Raw genomic sequence first — 22471 nt, forward strand, 5'->3', positions numbered from 1 at the left:
TTTCTTTTTTTTTTTTTTTTTTTTGAGAATTGCATTATTTATTATAATTGATTGATTGTTGATTGTTTAGCTCACAGGCAGCATTTAAAAACATCATGACCACCTGTAGTGGGAAAATACTCACCCTCATATAGAAGTTGATGTATTTCATACATTTACAATGTTTGGAGGGGACTTGCATGTTTAAAAAGTTGTTAAGCCTTAGCTTATGTTTATGTTGAAATTTTCTGAATTTAATTTGTATTTTTTTCGTAATCTGTAAATGTTTGTATATCAGAGGGTTACGTTGCCCTTTTAGGGGTATAAAACAAGATGTTTTTTTACAAATAAGAGTGTGTGGGAGACTTTGTAGCCTATTTCAAAATCAGTTCAATACTTAAAGGAACACTCCACTATTTTTGAAAATAGGCTCATTTTCCAACTCCCCTAGAGTTAAACAGTTGAGTTTTACCGTTTTCGAATCCATTCAGCCGATCTCCGGGTCTGGCGGTTGCACTTTTAGCTGTAGCTTAGCATAGATCATTGAATCGGATTAGACCGTTAGCATCTCGCTCAAAAATGACCAAAGAGTTTCGATATTTTTCCTATTTAAAACTTGACTCTTCTGTAGTTACATCGTGTACTAAGACCGACGGAAAATTAAAAGTTGCGATTTTCTAGGCCGATATGGCTAGGAACTATACTCTCATTCCGGCGTAATAATCAAGGAACTTTCGCAGCACCTGAAAATAGGCTAACTTCCGCCAACATAACCAACATGACCACCTGCTTGCACAGGAAGCGTGCTGGGGACTATTTTCAGGGTACGGCAGCAAAGTTCCTTGATTATTACGCTGGAATGAGAGTATAGTTCCTAGACATATCGGCCTAGAAAATCGCAACTTTTCATTTTCCGTCGGTCTTAGTACACGATGTAACTACAGAAGAGTCAAGTTTTAAATAGGAAAAATATAGAAACTCTTTGGTCATTTTTGAGCGAGATGCTAACGGTCTAATCAGATTCAATGATCTATGCTAAGGTGCAGCTAAAAGTGCTACTGCCAGACCCGGAGATCGACTGAATGGATTTGAAAACAGTCAAACTCAACTGTTTAACTCTACGGGAGTTGGAAAATGAGCCTATTTTCAAAAATAGTGGAGTGTTCCTTTTAAAACTCTTCAATTATAATTTATTGTCAATCATTTAGTCTTTAATCATTTAGTTTTAGGTCAACAATGCACAGATTTTTCAGATATGTGTATATAGACACACATTCATGTGTATCCATTAAATAAGATACTCATCAAAAACATATGCAAACTTATGTATAAAAAATTGTACAAAACATATGCACAAAATATGTATGTTGCATATGTGTTTTTGTTAAGTATTGTATTTCATACATCAGGCTTTTATGGCTCGTATGCAATTCATTGCAGTTCAGTGATGTTTGAGAGAAAAATAAACCAAAGATTTGAGACCAATAAACCTTCCTTAAAAGCATGTTGTCATTTACATTTTAACATGGTAAAAAATACAATTTAAAATTAAAGTGTTTTTTTTTTTTTACATTAAAAATGATAAATAGATAATCAAGAGAACCAAAGCTGCTTCAGTCCCGTACATGTTCATGCAAAATAAGCTATTCTTACATTTACATTATAAAAATCATTTTCACAGAAAAAAGACTTTACTGGATAAAAAGAATGAGCTATCAATCAGAGGGCAGAAGGCATGATGCAGATTGTGTACAACAGGTTTATCAGCAAAGTGTAGGTTATGTTGATTATTTATAGGACCTAAAAAATTAGTGATACATTAGGCTAATATATGCATAAGTAGACATTATACCCATTGTTTAACAGAATGTTGCAAGCAAGGAATGTTTACTGCAAGTTATGAGAATATAACATGTTTTAGAATGTTGTAACACACATTGCCAAACAAGCATTCTGTTTTCAAACAATTTATACCTCCTAAGGCTCCTATACAAGTATAAATGCACTAAACGCACTTGATTGCTCTGATAGATCAAGGTGTGTGCCTTTTATTTTTATTTTTTTTGATGGAAAAGGTGTATGCAGCAAGTGATGTTGTTTCTGCACAGGGAAAGCCAAGACTGCTAGAACTCCTAAATCAGTTCAGAAGCCAGAGAAACGGCCTTCATCTCTCTGTGATTCTCCTGTCTTCCTGAGCGACAGTGATGATGACGGTGACATTATTATCCAAAGCACCTGGAGGACCAGACACAGCCGCCCACCATCTGAGGAACATCATGCCTCGAGTACAGGCAGAGAGGAGACTGCGAAGCCTTGTGCTCTCCCCCCAGCAGTCGCAGTGACCACACACACCGGTCCAGAGGACACATGCAGCTCTGAGGAGGAGTTCCAGTCCTTATTGGACCGAGTCAGACAAAATCACAACCTAGGAGGCAGTACGCATGCAAGCCCGAGGCCACCTCCAGGTACAGCTCGCATGCTTTCAGTCTTGTTTGGAGGGCTAGATGTGGCAAAAGTGGGCAAGTTGGCTACCCTAAATATACAGGATTCACAAGCAAATTTTTACAGCAAGTTTGTGTGCTGTATGAACAGAAACACCGTTTACAAGTTGTTTGTTACGTCATTGACACACATAATCGTGCATACACTGTTTTTAATCAGTAATGTCCTCCCTCAGAGATCAAACCTATTATTAATCGTTATATATTAAATAAGTGGCAAGAAGAGTGGGATACATGTACAAATAATAAATTACATGAAATGCATCCGGAAATTTCAAACAGATTTTTAATATCTTTTAAAACTAGATTTGATAAAGTGGTATTTACCAGATGACCGACTCATGCATTTCTGCTTCAAAGGTGAAGACCCTACTCAATGCATGTTCTGCAAGATTCCCCTTTCTGTCAAACATATTTTATTGGACTGTCCAGCTTTTAATGTATGTAGAAAACTCTTATGACGTGAACTCACTTCAAGAGTTATTTAGTATAATTTTGCCAGCAAAGGTTTTAGAATTTTTATCATGTGTTAATGTAAGAAATCTTGTGTAATATAACTTTTGTTGGTTTTTATTGTATTTGTTACACTTGTATTTTTTTAATTGTTTTTGCCATGAAAATAGCCTAAGATGCTGACATGGCATTAAATAAATATATACTACTACTACTAATCAGTAATGATGTAGCTGTCAACTTATGGCGTAAAATAACTAAACTAGCTGAAACTAACGGAAAGCAACAGGAAGAAATGCCATACTGATTAAAATGAAAATGAGATCCTTAAAGATGCAATTGTTTTGGTTACACGTTTGGGTTTTCAGATTGTGAGAATGAGTTGTGGTGATCTCAGACGCATCAATTGAAAATGCTAAACAAATCATCATATGGCATCAATTTTGCAAGTATGTTTTTAGGTCATAGCCGTCATGGAGCTGAATTATGTCTGCATAATTTCCACATACATTTGCTAATGGAAAATCCTAATTATTTGTTAGTTTTCGATGCCTATATAATGTTTATGTAATGTAATTTTGTTGTGGCTGGTGAAAATTGTGGCCAAATCTGAACTACAGAAAGAACAGCTGATTTTCCGTTCACTTTCTCTCTCCATGTAGAATCCAAACCTCGACCTCCCTGTTTGTCGACACCATCTGCCGTGGGTAAGAAAGCTACTAACCATATACCGGTTAAAGGATCATCCACAACCCACACTCCAGTGCAGCAGACGCCCCGCAGCAGACCAGTGAGCCACACTGAGCCCAGAGCTCCACCCATCAGCAGGTACAGCCGAATCACCCCACAGCTGCCTCTCTGAAGACCCTACACATTCTGTCAGCAGGGGATTTTGACATTCATGTCCCGTTGTTCATTTTGTCAGACTGGTGGTGTGTAAAACTCCCGGCTGCTTCCTGCAGTCTCTGTCTGTACCTGGATCGTCCTACAGCCGCAGCTTCAAACAGAACAAAGAGGAGCTCACTAACAAACTCTACCAGCTCTACAACACCAGTGTGTTTGACAGTAAGGTACAAGTGAAACCTCCAATTCCATTTGTAGTAATCATTAGTGGTGTTTGCTCAGGCGAGCATCTCTATAACAATTAATGATATTTAGGGTTAGGATTTGTTTTAATGTATGATTTTTATTTAGCAGATGATGGAGCAGGTGAGAAATTCTGTAGACTTCCATTAAAGAGAGAGTTCACCCAGAAATGAAAATTTGCTGTTAATTTTCTCACCCTCGGGCCATCCAAAATGTAGGCAATTTTTTTCTTGAGGAGAACAGTAAAGAAGATTTTTAGCTGAAATCATGGTCCTTGGTGATTCATAAAATGCAAGTGAGAATAAAAGGAAAAGAGCATATCAAAGAACACAAAATTAATAGAATACCCCGTGGCTCCTGCTGATATATTGAGGTCTTATGAAGCGAAACGATTGGTCTGTGCAAAAAACTGAACATTATTTACAACATTTTACCTATAATCTGGAGCCTTAAGCAACAGGGAATTCAGATTATTTTCTGCTAACTGTGTTTCAATGAACTGGTTCAATTCACCCATTTGTTTACATAATCATGCAATGAGATCATGTATACACAATTATATTATTAAAGCAACCAATAATGATGTGACACATTAGTGTTTTCTATGTCTAAAGCATATAAAGCGAGTAAACTCTCCGTCAGCTCACCTTTTTACATAATGAGAAACCATAAAAACGTTCATTTCACCTCATCATTCAAGCTCTCGGTTCACACATGCTCATATCAGCGGTTCATCAGTCTTCGGTCCAAGTCCAAAGTGTTTCCTCCGTTCATGTATGCCGGTATTAACTAATTTAGAGGCATTTGGAGTGACTGTCGGACGTCCCAAAGTGAGTTTTGATTGAGTAACTTGTAGATCTGTTCTGCTTGAGCCGTTTCAGACTGGTTCGGTCCGATTTAGTGAACTGGTTCAAATAGTTCACTAAAGAACCGGTTCAAAAGAATGACTCGTTAGTGAACCGGAGCATCACTCCGGACCGTTTGCCTGAGGCTCTGCCGTACAGGTAGTAATATTTTCTGCTAACTGTTTCAATGAACTGGTTCAATTCACCCATTTGTTTACATAATCATGCAATGAGATCATGTACACACAATTATATTATTAAAGCAACCAATAATGATGTGACACATTAGTGTTTTCCATGTCTAAAGCATATAAAGCGAGTAAACTCTCCTGTCAGCTCACCTTTTTACATAATGAGAAACCATAAAAACGTTCATTTCACCTCATCATTCAAGCTCTCGGTTCACACATGCTCATATCAGCGGTTCATCAGTCTTCGGTCCAAGTCCAAAGTGTTTCCTCCGTTCATGTATGCCGGTATTAACTAATTTAGAGGCATTTGGAGTGACTGTCGGACGTCCCAAAGTGAGTTTTGATTGAGTAACTTGTAGATCTGTTCTGCTTGAGCCGTTTCAGACTGGTTCGGTCCGATTTAGTGAACTGGTTCAAATAGTTCACTAAAGAACCGGTTCAAAAGAATGACTCGTTAGTGAACCGGAGCATCACTCCGGACCGTTTGCCTGAGGCTCTGCCGTACAGGTAGTAATGTTGTAAATAACGTTCAGTTTCTTGCACAGACTGATTGTTTCGCTTCGTAAGACCACAATATATTGTCAGGAGCCACGAGTATTAATTGTGTTCGCTGATATGCTTTTTTGGTCACACTTTATTTTAAGGTCCAATTCTCGCTATTAACAAACCATTAACTATAACTTTTGCCTCAAACTCCTAATGTGCCTGCTTATTAGTTAATAAGGTAGTTGTTAAGTTTAGATATTGGGTAGGATTAGGGATGTAGAATATGGTCATGTGCTTTATAAGTACTAATAAACAGCCAATATGTTAATAATAGGGATGCTAATAAGCAACTAGTTAATAGTGAGAATTGGTCACTATACTAAAGTGTTACCGCTTTTTTTATTCTCAAAAACATGCAGCCACTGACTTGCATTTTATGAATCACCTAGGACAGTGTTTCTCAACCCTGGTCCTGGGCGCCCCCCAACCCTGCACATTTTGTGTGTCTTCCTAATCAAACACACCTGATTCAACTCATTAGCTCATTAGAAGAAACTCCAGGACCTGAAATGGGTGTCAGATAAGGGAGACATACAAAATGAGCAGTGTTGGGGGGCGCTCAGGACCAGGGTTGAGAAACACTGACCTAGGACCACGGTTTCATCTAAAAATCTTCTTTACCGTTTTACTGAAGAAAAAACAGCAATTTTTCATTTTTGGTTGAACTATGCCTTTAAAAAAAGGGACCAAAGTAAAGGTCTGCATGACAGCAGACAAGTTTTGAATTGCAGACAGTGTTGCCAAGTCTGCGGTTTTCCCGCGGAATTGGGCAACTTTAACAGTCGCGGGTTGTTTTTCATGTCCGCGGGTTGAAGCGACTCCAATAACATGACATTTATCCCCTGGAATGCGAATTTTAGCAGGGGAACTCCACCAAAAAACGTGTGTTTTACCCCCTGGAACACGATTTTTAACTGGGAACCCCTCGAAACACGATTGGGCTAGTTTTGAGGAGCGATTGGGTGGGCTTTCTTGTGAAAACCTGGCAACCCTGATTGCAGATTGCAGTTGCTAAAGAGATGATGTTGATGTGTGTGTGTGTGAGAAGCAAACAGCACTGCTTCACTGGCTAGTGGCACTGAAAACAATGAGCCATTTGATGGGCACTGAGTTCAGAGTTCGCAGTGAATATTTTTGAAGGAAGATTATGTTGAGGAGACCTTTAAGTCAAACAAACGAGTTGTTCGCCGCACCAACAGACTTAAGCCTGAAGTTGTTCCATCTGTTTTCTATGGTAGCCCGTTTCCGCCAAAAACAAACAAAAGAAAAGTAATTCAATATACATTCCAACCCCTCAGCTTCCCGCTGACATGTCTGTCACATGGAACAAGAAGATGCGCAAGACGGCAGGATATTGCATCTCAGGCCAGGAGCGTGGCACTGGGAGACCATATGCCAGCATCGAGCTGTCTGTCAAAGTTTGCGACTCTGCAGGTATTGTCATTGCGGTTTTACAATTCTCCACAGCTCTCGACACTTGGCAATAAACACTGTGTTTCCAATTACAGATCGGTTACGGGATACGTTAGTCCATGAAATGTGTCATGCTGCCACATGGCTAATAAACAGCGTTCGTGACGGGCACGGGCCGTTCTGGAGGCTTTATGCTCGTAAAGCGATGCTGGCTCATCCTGAGCTGCCGATGGTTTCCCGCTGCCACAGTTACGACATCAACTACAAGTTCCAGTATCAGTGTGACCGCTGCAAGAACACGTGAGTGCAGGACTGTCCTGCTTGCTACAGTGGCTCACATTTAAGACACAGTCACATTTACCAGTGTTTGGTGAATTTTTACAGGCAAAATCCAATCATTTTAATAGATATCCACGGTGTCTGGATTTTCCCAATCAGATTGCGCATTGTTGCGTTGACCAACAGAAAGCCGCTTGTTTTGAAAGGGACTTCAGTGTGAGCTGTGCTTCATACATCGCAACACTACTGGCAGTAGAGACAATGGACATTTTTTGCATGCAAAATTTAATCATGTGACCCAAGCCAGCTATGAGGTCACCGAGGTCTGGGTCCCATTAAATTTTTTCGTTCAAACATAAAATGTGCTTTCTGAATGACTAATTTGCTGTTTAAAACTCCTCATATGAATGTCTGCATGTCATGTATAGTTTAGTTTAGACCGTTTGCAAGAACGTTTAGCGTCCGTGGTATGAAATTGTGAGGGATTGCCAGATCCACCTATTATAAGCGTTTATGGACTTGTGTTTTCCATTTAATTTGCCACTTTAGAAAGTTAATAAAGTGGAAAGTTGCAGTTTAAGGTCAGCAATTATATTTGCAAAAGATTAGAGATTTCGGTTTATTTTTTATTTATTTTTCGTTTTTTATTTGTATTAATAGCAATATCTGGCAACACTGCTTTCACAAATCATGCTAAAAACATTCATAAGAGCACTAGACAAAGTTATCATCTATATCGCAATGATTATTAACGAAAACTATAACAGTAATATGTATTGTTGCATGATTAATAAAATTACATTTTATTTATAAAATGATCCACCCCTAACCTGTAGTAAAAAAAAAATCACATTTTGATGCAATAAATATGGTATAATTTAAGTGTTCATCCCTCCGAAACAGAGAAAACATCTTTCACAACATCTACATCTGTCTCTTTTAAAGTGTTTTTAAAGTGTGTATGTAATGAGTTGTATTTGAAGGGGTTATTATAGCACAACAGAAAGAACTACTATATTAATGCACTCTGTGTGTGTATATTTTTAATTTAATTTTTTTTTTGTATTAAGGTGTGTTTATTGTTTGTTTAAATTGGTGTAAGTGAATTGATGCAAGACACGCTTTGAGATGCAAGACAAATTTTGGAAGAAATTCCAACAATAAAGTGTAATTCAATGATGTGACCACACCTTTGAACATTAAATCCAAATCCTGTCCCTAATAGTCAGTGTTTCTATCCCTCACAGGATCGGCCGCCACTCTAAGTCCCTGGACACCACAAAGTTTGTGTGTGCTCTGTGCACTGGGCAGCTGGTTTTGCTGACTCCCTCAAAGCCACGGGCGCCCGCGCCCTTCGCCACCTTCGTGAAGGAGAACTACAGCTCCGCGAGACAGGAACTGGCAGGCCAGAGTCATGCTGAGGTAATGCGCAAACTCAGCGCCGACTTCGCCAGCAAAACACGTCTCAGTCAGAGCTGAGTCACAAATACCTCAAACCATCACGACTACTGCATTAGTTTCTGTTCAAGTGCATTATCAACTTACTGGCAATGAAATAGACTTTCGTGGGGCATGCCGGCCCCCATCGCTATTTTTTTGTTGTTGTTATACTGTGATGTGGTTTTATTTATGGTTAAAGGCCATAAAAACCTTAAGATATATGAGCCATTTTCATATGTTTGTTTACTAAAGCTCAACCTCTTGCAGGCATATGTGTTCTTTTTTATATTTGTGTTTGTCCCGTTGGTTAGTTATATAATCTTGTGTTTTAATTGTTTTTTTCCTTCAGAATAAACAACTGGGTTATTAAATCCTTCATTTTTTTCACTTTATTTTGTGCATGTTACTGAATCTAAAATGCACTATATTATTATAAATGTTGGAAACCATTGTGCTGCTTCATAATTTTTTGTGGAAGCAAAAAAGTAAAAAAAAAAAAAGGACTTTTCAATTAATTGAAAGCATTTACATTTACTGAAGAACATAACTTTTATTTATAACAATGCATACGTTTTTACCGTGGCCATGTCAAACCTATCCTTGCTGAATAATAGTATTAATTTCCCCCTAATGATAAATCTCAAGCAAATGTGAAGACCAGCATATATTGAACCAAAATGTTTTATTTCACTTTGCGTAGGTGGTGTAGGAGGATGGGTTGTTTGCATTATGCAAGTTAAACTGGGGGAACCAAGAGAGGCAATAAAACACCAATCATCTCAATAACGGCTGCTCAATACAATTTATTTGATTTTAAATAATACTTAAATAGCATCTCAAGTGTACTTAAATACAAAACATCTGAAAGAAATTTTGAAGGTAGATGGTGCATAAAGGATACACAAAGAGGAAAAATACATACTGTGATCCTGTGCTTGTATTCACTAAAACTGCAGAAATCTCTTTCAAAGAAGCTGAAGTACAGACGTCCCTGAAAGCACAGTGAGCACACTGATGCTAAAGTCAACAGAAGAGATCGTAAACTTCAACTGGGCTCTCAGTTATTTTATCAGTGATATACTATTCAGAAAAACTCAAACATATAAGGCAGAAACCTAAAGTATATACGAGTGATTCTGGGAAAGAAAGCAATCAGGGGTTTTACTTTTGTGTTTTTTGTAAGTATCATTTTTTAATACATTCTCATTATTGTAATAGTTATTTTTACTAATGGCAGTGTTTTTATATTTTTTATCAGGGGTCCATGAAAATGAGTTGTCATGAAAATAATGTGACAATCTAAAAAATATGCTTCTTTTTTTTTTTTAAATATGGGCCTAAAACATTTGCTTTCTAAGTGAGATTTACCCATGTTATGATAAATTCACAAAATATCTCCGTGCATACCATATACTATATATGATGCATTAACTACAAACCTGTGTAATATGCTACTGTTTATGTTTTGACTGATAAGACTTGAGAATATAGTGTGTAAACAACTGACGTTTTGCTCTTTGGCAAACCCACACGGATCTGAAACCACCGATGGCCTTGACAGGCATCAAGGTCTTGGAATGGTACGGTGCATAAAACGGCAAAATCATAAAAAAAAAAAAACTTGAAAATGTTTACATAGAAATGTATATTGCACACGTGCTTCTGATAACATTCAGTACAAACTTGTTTTCTTCATGATGCGAAGAAATTCCTGCTGGTTAGCTTCTCCATCACCATCTCTGTCTGCTTCATCAATCATTTCCTAAAGACAGCCATACATGGAAAAACGAATGTGATCTTTATAAAGAGAAATCCATCGTCTATCACCGATCACGAGCAGGTTTTGTTATTATTCTTGTACCTGCAGCTCCTCATCTGTGAGGTTTTCCCTGAGCTCTTTGGCCACTCTCTTTAGATTCCGGAAAGATATTTTTCCAGTCTCGGCATTGTCGAACAGCCGAAAAGCTTTAAGAATTTCTTCCTTGGAGTCCTTTTCAGCCTTAAGATTTCCAGACAGTAATAAGACTAGGTAATAAGGCTGGAATAACTCCATTTTGTTATTCAACAAATATATATCTTTGGAGTTCATTCTTACCATTTTTTGGGTCATCACTGTCATAAAATCACTGAAAGAGATCTTTCCAGTAGCATCCTTATCAACCTCTGCAATCATTTTCTTGATTTCCTCCTTTTTAGGCTCAAACCCCAGCGCTCTCATGGCCACCTGCAGCAGAACTCCTCAGAAAGTTTGACATATGCACATCATAAACACAAACAGATATGAAAATATGCAGTCCAAAAGTCTGATTCGATTTTGCCTTCATTTCAGCAGGTCATATGGTTTCCTTGTTCTTTTTTTTCAAAATCCTAAAACATTCCAAGTATAAAAGACTCTATTGGGGGGGTTTAGACCCCTCTGTAGGCTACTGCATGGCCGACAGTGGCAGCATGTAAACTGCTGAAGCTGTGTTCATGGCATTATACCTCACCTTTAACTCCTTCACCTCAATATGACCAGAGCCATCCGTGTCAAAGAGCTCAAACGCCTCTCGGATCTCCTGCCTTTGCTCCTCTGTCAGCTCAGGTTTTGGATTGGCTTTTTTTACGAGGGGCTACTACTGCCCCCAGTGATGGTCTTTTGGGACTAGTGGCCTGTGTTATACAGAATAGAATAGAATAGAACCTTTATTAAAACAAGACCAGGCCAGTGCAGTGGACATTACAATTTAAATAAAGAACACAAGACATAATGCAAACATAAATTAGACAGTGCGCGTAATATATTAAGCCAAGCTGGAGTAATATTCTGCTTTTAAATAACACTAGCATTTATTTAGCCGTGGTTGTAAATTCACTCCTAAATGCCCTGGTGACAATTTATCCTATGAGAAGGAAATACCGCTATAGCATTAAAGGGATAGTTCACCCAAAAATGAAAATTCTGTCATCATTTACTCACCCTCAAGTAGTTTCAAACCTGTATGAATGTCTTTGTTCTGCAGAACACAAAGGAAGATATTCTGAAGAATGTGGGAAACAGAGCAGTTCTGGGGCACCATTGACTTCCATAGTATTTTTTTCTCCTACTATGGAAGTCAATGGTGCCCCAAAACAGCCTGGTTACAAACTTTCTTCAAAATATCTCCCTTTCTGTTCGGCAGAACAAAGAAATTTATACGGGTTTGGAACTACTTGAGGGTGAGTAAATGATGACAGAATTTTTATTTTTTGGTGAACTATCCCTTTAACACATGATAACACAAACCTGAAGGGGATATTTTCAATGTAATAACAATTAAACGTTCGCTAAAAGAGTTTGACAGCATTCTGAATAAAAAAATAAATAAAAAAAGGTAAACAAAGCACAAATCACGACATTGTAGCATTTGTCGTGATTCTCCATCTTAACCGGGAGTAGACCAGCGAGTGAAGAATAATACTATGGCGTAGGCTTTGCTTATGAATATTATTTATTTATGCATTTAGCAGACGCTTTTATCCAAAGCGACTTACAGTGCATTCAGGCTATACATTTTTTTACCAGTATGTGTGTTCCCTGGGAATTGAACCCACAACCTTCTGCGCTGCTAATGCAATGCTCTACCACTGAGCCACAGGAACCTAATATTAATTACGTTCTGTGACGCTCGGTCAGTAGACCAAACTGATTGGCTGAAAGGAAGACATCGGCAGAAATATAATATAATAACACGCTCCCAGTTAGCATCTTCCGGACAATCTAATTAATCAAGTCCATTCGCCAAAATAAGATTCGTAATTTCGTACAAAAGATTCTTTCCCGGATTTTAAAGCTGCTTTAAACAACAAACTGCGAGGATAAAGTAGTATCCAATTCATGTCTATTTTATCCCATAACTTGAGGCTTTATGGAGACTATATATTATTTTTATTTTATTTATTTATTTTGTTTTTAACATAAAGCTGTATTACAACATACACACACCCATCTTTGGTTGGTTGCTGGTCATGATATTTCTAGTTACACAGACAGCAGATAATAATAACAACTTCGCAATAGCTCACTACCATGCTATCTTCATATCGCTGTCTTATATTTACATAGCAGAAATAGTAAGAGTAGCATGGTTTTGGAATTCAACCAATCATTTTGCATGAAATTGACAAATTTAACATAGTTGTTATTTACGTTTTGTTATTTGTATATCTCATAAAGGTACACCTTAAATTTTCCTATAATATCCCCCAAAAATAAACAAAAAATCACATGTAGGGGATGTGACTGTGTTGAAGTTCTTTTTACTGATTGGGTCGCGCAGTGGCGCTCTTTGACGTAGCCCTTCTCTCATTGGTTAGACTCACTTGTCAGGTTGAGTCCTGATAGTTGGCTTGACCAATCAGAGCTTTCTCCGCTCACTGCCCATAATCATTACAGCTGTAGCTCTAGTTTGAGATATACAGGTGAGTGCTGCTTAACTGAAAGTTTACAGTAAAAAAAAGTATTTATATATTGTGCTTCGAGCGTAACTAGATCGTAAAAGTAAGTTTGGTTTCAGTGAACAGCTCAGAGTAAAAACTAAAATCTTAGAAAATGCTGTGCAGTGAATGGTTTATAGTCACATGGTTTTGAAGAACTCTAATTAAGCAGATGAATATTGTTTATTAATCCAGTGAGTATAGTAGTTACACCTGAAACACCTCTATTACCTGCACTGATTCAATCAGATTTGAATGACGTGCATGCGCAGTATTGTGTATTTAGGATATTACCATTATGACAACATGTTCATTTTAATGCACTTTTAATTTCTGTTTCCATACTGTGCATTTATTTATATATCTGCAGTGCACACTGGTCACAACGCATTCCATTTACTTTGATTTATTATCTATTTTATTGTCATTTGTGCATGTTTGTATTTTCTGCCCCATGTCTACCAGTGTTTAACTGTGTTTGTTAAAAGCTCTACATGCTTTGTAGATATGTTCTTCTGCCAGGCGAGGGACAATGGCAATAACTTCAGCTTGTTTTGATATTGTGAACATCTGCAGAGCAACGAGCGCTGTGCTGTCATTGGAGGATCTGGATTTTTGGACTAAATTGATAGAAAGATTACGCAGCATAACTGTTTTCAACATTGATAATAATCAGAAATGTTACTTGAGCAGCAAATCAGCATATTAGAATGATTTCTGAAGAATAATGTGACACTGACGACCAGTGTTGGGGGTAACGCATTACAAGTAACGCGAGTTACGTAATCAGATTACTTTTTTCAAGTAACTAGTAAAGTAACGCATTACTTTTTAATTTACAAGAGAATATCTGAGTTACTTTTTCAAATAAGAAACTCGAGTTACTTTTTTTTTCCAATTTATTGACTGACAGCTCTCCTGTCCCCATGTTGAGAAATTAGATGTAATTGTAGTTCTAAAATAAATATGAATATGCATTAATTCATCTCATTCACAAAAAAAAACACAGATTCAGTATTCCTCAAAATGAATAAAAATAATGCAACTCAGAATATGATGCAAACCTGCAATAATTAAATGTTAAACAACACAAATATCCTTTATGTATTTACTCCCAATCTATTAACCAATGTCTTCGATGATCCAGTTCAACCGTACTAATAAGCAAAAATTACTCCAGACAAACATGTGTGTCCTTTTTTTATTGCTGAAGTGTGTTGAAATTTCTTCTTCTGCATTCTACTGTAACTTTTAAAAGTAACTTTCCCCAACACTGCTGAAGACTGGAGTAATGGTAATAATAAATTGTACTAATATCGCCACAATATTACTGAGACTACTTTTAAATTAATATATATATTTAAAACATTTTTTTTTTTAAATCTTACAGACCCCAAGTGTACATCTGTACTGTAAAAATACCTTTTGAATGGTTTTGGAATGTAAGCTCCTTCATACTAAAGTATTTTCATACATTGATTTGATTACATTTAACACTGTTACAATTTTAAGCAATATTCATCAGGGGGTTTCTGCTTCATCTCTGTTCAACAAGGGGTTTAAAATGATTTTCTGTGTTAATTGAGAGTATTATATAATCCAGAATATTCCTTTATGTTGTTGATATTCATGAGGTTTTTGCAGAAATGAATATTGACCAGCAGTGCTAGTGTGGTGTTTGAAGGAACTGACATCAAGAATGGGAGAGAGGATTTGCCTTGTGCAAAAACATCCAGTTGATTATTATACAGAGACTAAAATCCAACAGGAAAAGGTGGGTATGAATCATATCAATAGCATTGCATCTCTCTTCTGAAATGAATCAAAAGAACTAAATAGTTCATGAGTTAATTTTGCTTGAATTCTGGTTGATGTGCATTACAATCAACAATCTCTGTTCCAGCTGGTGTTGGAGGCCTGCAGTAAAGACAAGGGTTTCCTCACTGTTGCTATTCGGCCTCATGGCATCTTTGGCCCCCGGGACCCTCTGTTAGTGCCCATCCTGGTAGATCCAGCCCGCAGAGGAAAGATGAAGTTCATCATCGGGTGAGCGACAGCGGCACTTTGCTGCAAAGCTCTAAAACAGTGCAGCAGAGACTCCTTTGATCCACTAGGTGGCCCACTGTTACCTGCTGGAATGCTATCTTGACTGTCAGCAATCTTTTTGACATGAAAAGCCATGTTATATTACATCTAGTCATTTAGCAGACGCTTTGGATAAAAGTGACTTACAAATGAGGAAAATAGAAGCAATCAAAATCAACAAAACAGCAAGCGCTATGACAAGTCTCAGTTACAGTGTTGGGGAAAGTTACTTTTAAAAGTAATGCATTACCATATTGCATTACTCCATAAAAAAGTAACTAATTACGTTACTTAGTTACTTTTAATGGAAAGTAATGCGCTACGTTACTTTTGCGTTACTTTTTAAATCTGGACAGGGCTTGCTTGTTTGTTTTTAAAATAAAAAAGTTCTATTTTTGGCAAATATAAAAGCCTTTTCACACCAAACGTGAAATGAATAAGCCTCAGGCTGAAGGGAAAGAAAATTTACGTCCGTACAGTAGAATGCAGAAGAAGACATTTCAACACACTTCAGCAATAAAAAAAGACACCAGAGTAATTTGTGCTTATTAGTACGGTTGAACTGGATCATCGAAGGTCAGAAGCAAAGACATTGGTTAATAGAATGGGATTAAATACATAAAGCATATTTGTGTTGTTTAACATTTAATTATTGCAGGTTTGCGTCATATTCTGAGTTGCATTATTTTTATTCATTTTGAGGAATACTGAATCTGTGTTTTTGTTTATTTTGTGAGTGAGATGAATTAATGCATATTTATATTTATTTTAGAACTACAGTAACATGATTTCTCTCAACATGGGGACAGGAGAGCTGTCAGTCAATAAATTGGAAAAAAAAAAGTAACTTGCGTTTCTTATTTGAAAAAGTAACTCAGATATTCTCTTGTAAATTAAAAAGTAATGCGTTACTTTACTAGTTACTTGAAAAAAGTAATCTGATTACGTAACTCGCATTACTTGTAATGCATTACCCCCAACACTGCTCAGTTAGCTTAACGCAGCACACGTAGAAACATAAATTAAAACTTAAATGATATAATAGATAGAATAGAAAAAGAATAGAGCAAGCTAGTGTTAGAGGCCTATTTTGCTTTTTGTTAATTGTATAATAAATAAAAGAAAACAAATAGAAAAAGTTGAAAAATCTAAAAAAGTTGGTGATTTTCCAAATGGATGTAATCTATTAAATGATAATAGTAATTATAATAATAAACATTTTATCACACTATAACTTTATATATTTAGTTTAAAAACAATAAGACCCTGGCTGTGAAAACTCCGCTAAAGTTTACTGTTTAAGTGTTGGCGATGAATCCGGACCACCTGCGGGTGATGGGTTTATAGATACAAGCGTGTTTGAAGCATCACAATAGCACAGATAGTGTTTGATCAGCTAAATACATGTGTCTTTTGTGGAAAGAAAGGGGAGCACAGAAACAGAAACAGAAAGGCAACTACAGACATTGTTTCTGTGTTTCGAGTTCAAACAATTCCAAACAGTCATTCATATGATGTTTATACTGTCATAATGCTTGACAGAAAATATGCACATATTAATGTTTGTTTGTCAGAGTTGTTTATGGGTTGTTTTGTTAATGAACCTTTGTACTGTGTTGTATTTTCACATGCAGTTTTCATACACTACACTTTATGAAGGCCTCGCCCGTGATTCAGTCCAGTCGAGATCATTGATCCACACTGCACACTGTGCACAGTTCATCTGGATACCACTTTTTTTTTTCAATTTTGGAGTGTTTGGGTTCCTAAATCTGACAGCCTTTGATTCAACAAAGAATAGCTGTAAAAGGTAGTTTACTGTGGACATTTCTAAAACAGACACTTGACAACAAAACTCCTCATATCCTCTCTCGGGCTTGTTGCTTGCGTGACAGAAATGCTCTGTCATACTGTCTTCTGTACTGTGTACAGTGTGCAGTGTTTTGGAAAATGTGAATCTGGCAGTGCTCCGTATCCGACCACTTATTGTTATGGAAATTTCATTGTTTTGGCCCGTATGGGTACCAGTAGAGAGAGCGGGTGGCTTGTACAGTTGAATCAAAGCGTTATAAGCTGAAGTTATATCATTTTTCAGATTTTTTATTTTTTTTTTACATTTTGATAGAAACATACCTCACATTATTCAATGGTAATACTCCTGTTGGTAAACTGTCTAGCTCAGTGGTTCCCAACCCTGGTCCTGGAGGCACCCCAACACTGCGCATTTTGTTTGTCTCCTTAATCAAACACACCTGATTCAGGTCATCAGCTCATTAGTAGAGACTCCAAGACCTGAAACTGGTGTGTCAGAGAAAAGAGACATGCAAAATGTGCAGTGTTGGGGTGCCTCCAGGACCAGGGTTGGGAACCACTGAGCTAGCTAACTCAAGGGAGAGCACCTCTGGTAATCGACCACAAAGGGGCGCTATCTGCCAAAACGCTCAACATGACCAAGGGTTCTTAAAGGGATAGTTCATCCAAAAATGAAAATTCTGTCACCCTCGTGTCGTTCCAAACCCGTGAGACGTCTTCATCTTCATCTTCGGAACACAATTTAAGATATTTTTGATGAAATCTGAGAGCTCTCTGACTCTCCCATAGACAGCAAGGTAACTACCACGATCAAGGTCCAGAAAAGTACCAAGATGATCGACAAAGTAGTCCGTGTGACATCAGTGGTTCAACTGTAAAGTTACGAAGCTACGAGAATACTTTTTTGTGCACTTTCACAACAGTACCATGACACGAGCGTGTGGCGGCGCTGACCCAGATCTGGCGTAATGACGTCCACAAGTGACGCAGTAGAGACGAAAATGTGCACGACGTTGGTTTGGAACGACACGAGGGTGAGTAATTAATGACAGAATTTTCATTTTTGGGTGAACTATCCCTTTAACAAGAATAGTCTAGGATTCCTTAGATTAGTTTATTTGCTCTTAAATGTGTTTTGACTAAAAGTACTTTTTCTAGCAGTCCTTCTTTTGCTTCAATGCATAGTTGTCCAATCCTGCTCTTGGAAGGCCGTCTTGGCTCTAGCCCCAGTGAAACACGCCTCATTCAGCTATTCAAAGTCTAATGAAGTTAGAGCTGAATCCTGCAGGAAAGTGGCCATCCAGGAGCAGGATTGGTGCATTCAAGGTGGCATGAACAAAACCTGATGAGCATGCTCTGCAGCATGTTTTGAGAAGGATCCAGAAAGCATCCTGTGCTTCGATGAAATCGAGAAAATTTGACAATCTGTGTGAATTCAATTTCATCAGTGACCTAGTGCAACATTTCGAACCTGTTTTGTATTCATTTTACGTCATTGTTTGTTTGTTTTACATTTTTGTTGTATGTCCTTGCTTTAAATTAGAAATCGAATCTCAAATTTGTGGTGTGGTCTTCGATGTTTGGATCCCACTGTGCTGTCTAATGCTGATTTGCTCTTTAGAGATGGATCCAATCTTGTGGACTTCACCTATGTGGAGAATGTAGTTCATGGGCATATTTTAGCAGCTGAACACCTGAAGGCTGATTCTCCGCTCTGAGGTCAGGCAAGGAATGTGTGTGAAAGAGTATGAGAGAAACTGAATGAGTGAGAGATGTTTCTAGATGTGCATTCGTGGATCCCACTTGTGTGTGTGTGTGTGTGTGTGTGTGTGTGTGTGTAATGTGTAAAAAACCCACATGAATGATGCATCAAGTTTTGGTTTTCCATTTCCAACACTCTCAAATCTCTCATAGGGGTTTGCAGTCATTCATTAAATGCAGCAATGGCCAAAAAGCTTTTTCTATGCAGTTTCTATGCAGTTTTTATACAGATTTTCAGCACATCCTTAGTTTTGAGAGACCTTGAGTTTTGTCATGTAATTATTCTTGGAAAATTAGAAAATTGAAACCTGCTCTAGAAAATAATTCTAATAATAAAAAACTGTTTTAGTGTGATGTTAAAAATTCTAGAGCTGGTTGACACTGTTAGTGTTTGTAAGAAGTCATATGGCCAATAGGAGCTTGGCACATTGGGTTAGTGTTTTTTCATCTAAGCCAGCCAAAACTGTGGAGTCTTTTGCCATGTAAAATGCACATATCTATCAATACTTGATTATCCTTTTTAATATTCCAATTTTCTGGATGAATGCCAAGAATGAATCTAATCCCATATTCTTCCGCCATTTTGGAGAGTACCACGACGCATGCGTGCACTTTCCCCAGAACGTAAACAACGTAATCAGCGTTGTTTACATTCTGGGTAAAGGATAGCACTCGCATGCATCAGGGTACTCTCCAAAATGGCGGAAGACGTTAACTCGGAGAGAAGAAATGTTGAATAAATTATGTTATTTTTGTTTTCTTTGTGCACAAAAAGTATTCTCGTAGCTTCACAAAACTGAAGTTGAGCAACTGATGTCACATGGACATCACATTTTACCGATGTCCTTATACTATGTTTCTGGACGTTCTGGGAACATTTCAGTTATGTTGCTGTCTATGGGAGGGTCAGAGAGCGCTCAGATTTCATCAAAAATATCTTACATTGTGTTCCGAAGATGAACGAAGGTCTCACGACGTTGGTTTGGAACGACACGAGGGTGAGTAATTAATGACAGAATTTTCATTTTTGGGTGAACTATCCCTTTAACAAGAATAGTCTAGGATTCCTTAGATTAGTTTATTTGCTCTTAAATGTGTTTTGACTAAAAGTACTTTTTCTAGCAGTCCTTCTTTTGCTTCAATGCATAGTTGTCCAATCCTGCTCTTGGAAGGCCGTCTTGGCTCTAGCCCCAGTGAAACACGCCTCATTCAGCTATTCAAAGTCTAATGAAGTTAGAGCTGAATCCTGCAGGAAAGTGGCCATCCAGGAGCAGGATTGGTGCATTCAAGGTGGCATGAACAAAACCTGATGAGCATGCTCTGCAGCATGTTTTGAGAAGGATCCAGAAAGCATCCTGTGCTTCGATGAAATCGAGAAAATTTGACAATCTGTGTGAATTCAATTTCATCAGTGACCTAGTGCAACATTTCGAACCTGTTTTGTATTCATTTTACGTCATTGTTTGTTTGTTTTACATTTTTGTTGTATGTCCTTGCTTTAAATTAGAAATCGAATCTCAAATTTGTGGTGTGGTCTTCGATGTTTGGATCCCACTGTGCTGTCTAATGCTGATTTGCTCTTTAGAGATGGATCCAATCTTGTGGACTTCACCTATGTGGAGAATGTAGTTCATGGGCATATTTTAGCAGCTGAACACCTGAAGGCTGATTCTCCGCTCTGAGGTCAGGCAAGGAATGTGTGTGAAAGAGTATGAGAGAAACTGAATGAGTGAGAGATGTTTCTAGATGTGCATTCGTGGATCCCACTTGTGTGTGTGTGTGTGTGTGTGTGTGTGTGTGTGTAATGTGTAAAAAACCCACATGAATGATGCATCAAGTTTTGGTTTTCCATTTCCAACACTCTCAAATCTCTCATAGGGGTTTGCAGTCATTCATTAAATGCAGCAATGGCCAAAAAGCTTTTTCTATGCAGTTTCTATGCAGTTTTTATACAGATTTTCAGCACATCCTTAGTTTTGAGAGACCTTGAGTTTTGTCATGTAATTATTCTTGGAAAATTAGAAAATTGAAACCTGCTCTAGAAAATAATTCTAATAATAAAAAACTGTTTTAGTGTGATGTTAAAAATTCTAGAGCTGGTTGACACTGTTAGTGTTTGTAAGAAGTCATATGGCCAATAGGAGCTTGGCACATTGGGTTAGTGTTTTTTCATCTAAGCCAGCCAAAACTGTGTCAGTATCCACAAACCTCAGTAGCTAAACCCATTAATAATGGTTAATTGAACATTACTGAACAAAATGCTGCCGCAAGCCTTGCCAGCAACCATGACATAGCAACACTTTCTCTGTTTGAAAATGTTTAAATGTCACAGACATTGGTCTCCAAAACCCTCACGTAAGCTATTTATTTGTGGCACATTAATTTCTGTTGGTACTGTTGAACTTTTATTGAACCTTTTGCCACTACCAATAAGCAGAGCTGGGTAGTAACTGATTACATGTAATCTGGATACTAATCAGATTCCAGAAAATAAGTACTTGTAATTAGATTGAATTACATTTTAATAATACTCATAATCAGACTACAGTTACTTTATTATGGATTACATGATTACATATTTTTTACACAATAGCAATACATTATTATTGATTCTCCCTAATTCATCTTTTAAATGTTCATTTCTAAAACAGCCTACTGTTTATATACACTCAGAAAGTCAAATTTGCAAAAATCATGCCAGGTTTAAGAAGTGTTTCAACATTGCATCAACTATTGATGAACATGTTAATTTTATTTGAATTATCACTCTGTATGTCTTTGGAAGGCTTTTGTCTTTCAGACACATTAAAATGCACAAATTCACAAACTTTTTTTGTCATCTGATCCTCTTTCACATAATATATTAACTTGAAGTACCCCTGAGATTTTAAAATAAATATTTTAATAATAATATCACATTTGCATGTTCATGGTTCTTTGATGTTGGTTATTGGTCACATGACATGCAGGGAAATATTTCAGTTTTTTTAGTACATGTTTTAATTTGATTAATTTAAAAATTATTTATTTTAATGTAGCATTTTTAATTATTAGCTTTTCATTTAACTCACAAATCCCCTGGAGTTCCTTCACGACCCCCAGTTTGGGATACATTGACATAATGTAATGTTTAATGCACTTCATGTTGTTAATAACAATGAATGGAATAGATTTTCTTAATTTTTGTATGTTTATATCAATATTGTACAAGATTATTATATTTAAATTAGTGCTGTCAAACGATTAATCGTGATTAATCGAATCCAAAATAAAAGTTTTTGTTCACATAATATATGCGTGTGTACTGTGTTTATTTATTATGTATGTATTTTGAAAATATTTACATGTGTATATATTTAATATATTCATATAATTTATATTATATAAAAATATATAAACATAACACTTCTTAAAAATATACATGCATGTGTGTGTATTTATATAAACATAATAAATAGAAACAGTCCACTCACATGTCATGTAAACAAAAATTTGTATTTTGGATGCGATTGATCGTTTGACAGCACTAATTTAAATCAATGTGATAAACGAGGTAGGTCAAAAGTAATCTAAAAGTAATCAAAAAGTAGTCTGATTACATTACCTAAAATGTGTAATGTAATGG

At 37.0% G+C, this 22471-nt stretch overlaps 3 pseudogenes; 2 read left to right on the forward strand and 1 right to left on the reverse strand.

Moving 5' to 3' along the window:
• The window catches only part of LOC107689134 (acidic repeat-containing protein-like), an 11483-nt pseudogene extending 2399 nt beyond the window's left edge, over positions 1–9084 (forward strand).
• Positions 9085–10395: 1311 nt separating this feature from the next.
• On the reverse strand, positions 10396–12136 carry LOC107689144 (caltractin-like; annotated as a pseudogene).
• A 2681-nt stretch (positions 12137–14817) lies between these two features.
• The window catches only part of LOC107689145 (sterol-4-alpha-carboxylate 3-dehydrogenase, decarboxylating-like), a 14740-nt pseudogene continuing 7086 nt past the window's right edge, over positions 14818–22471 (forward strand).

This window comes from Sinocyclocheilus anshuiensis, unplaced genomic scaffold, assembly GCF_001515605.1.
Source record: "Sinocyclocheilus anshuiensis isolate Anshui unplaced genomic scaffold, SAMN03320099.WGS_v1.1 scaffold846, whole genome shotgun sequence".
NCBI lineage: Eukaryota > Metazoa > Chordata > Actinopteri > Cypriniformes > Cyprinidae > Sinocyclocheilus > Sinocyclocheilus anshuiensis.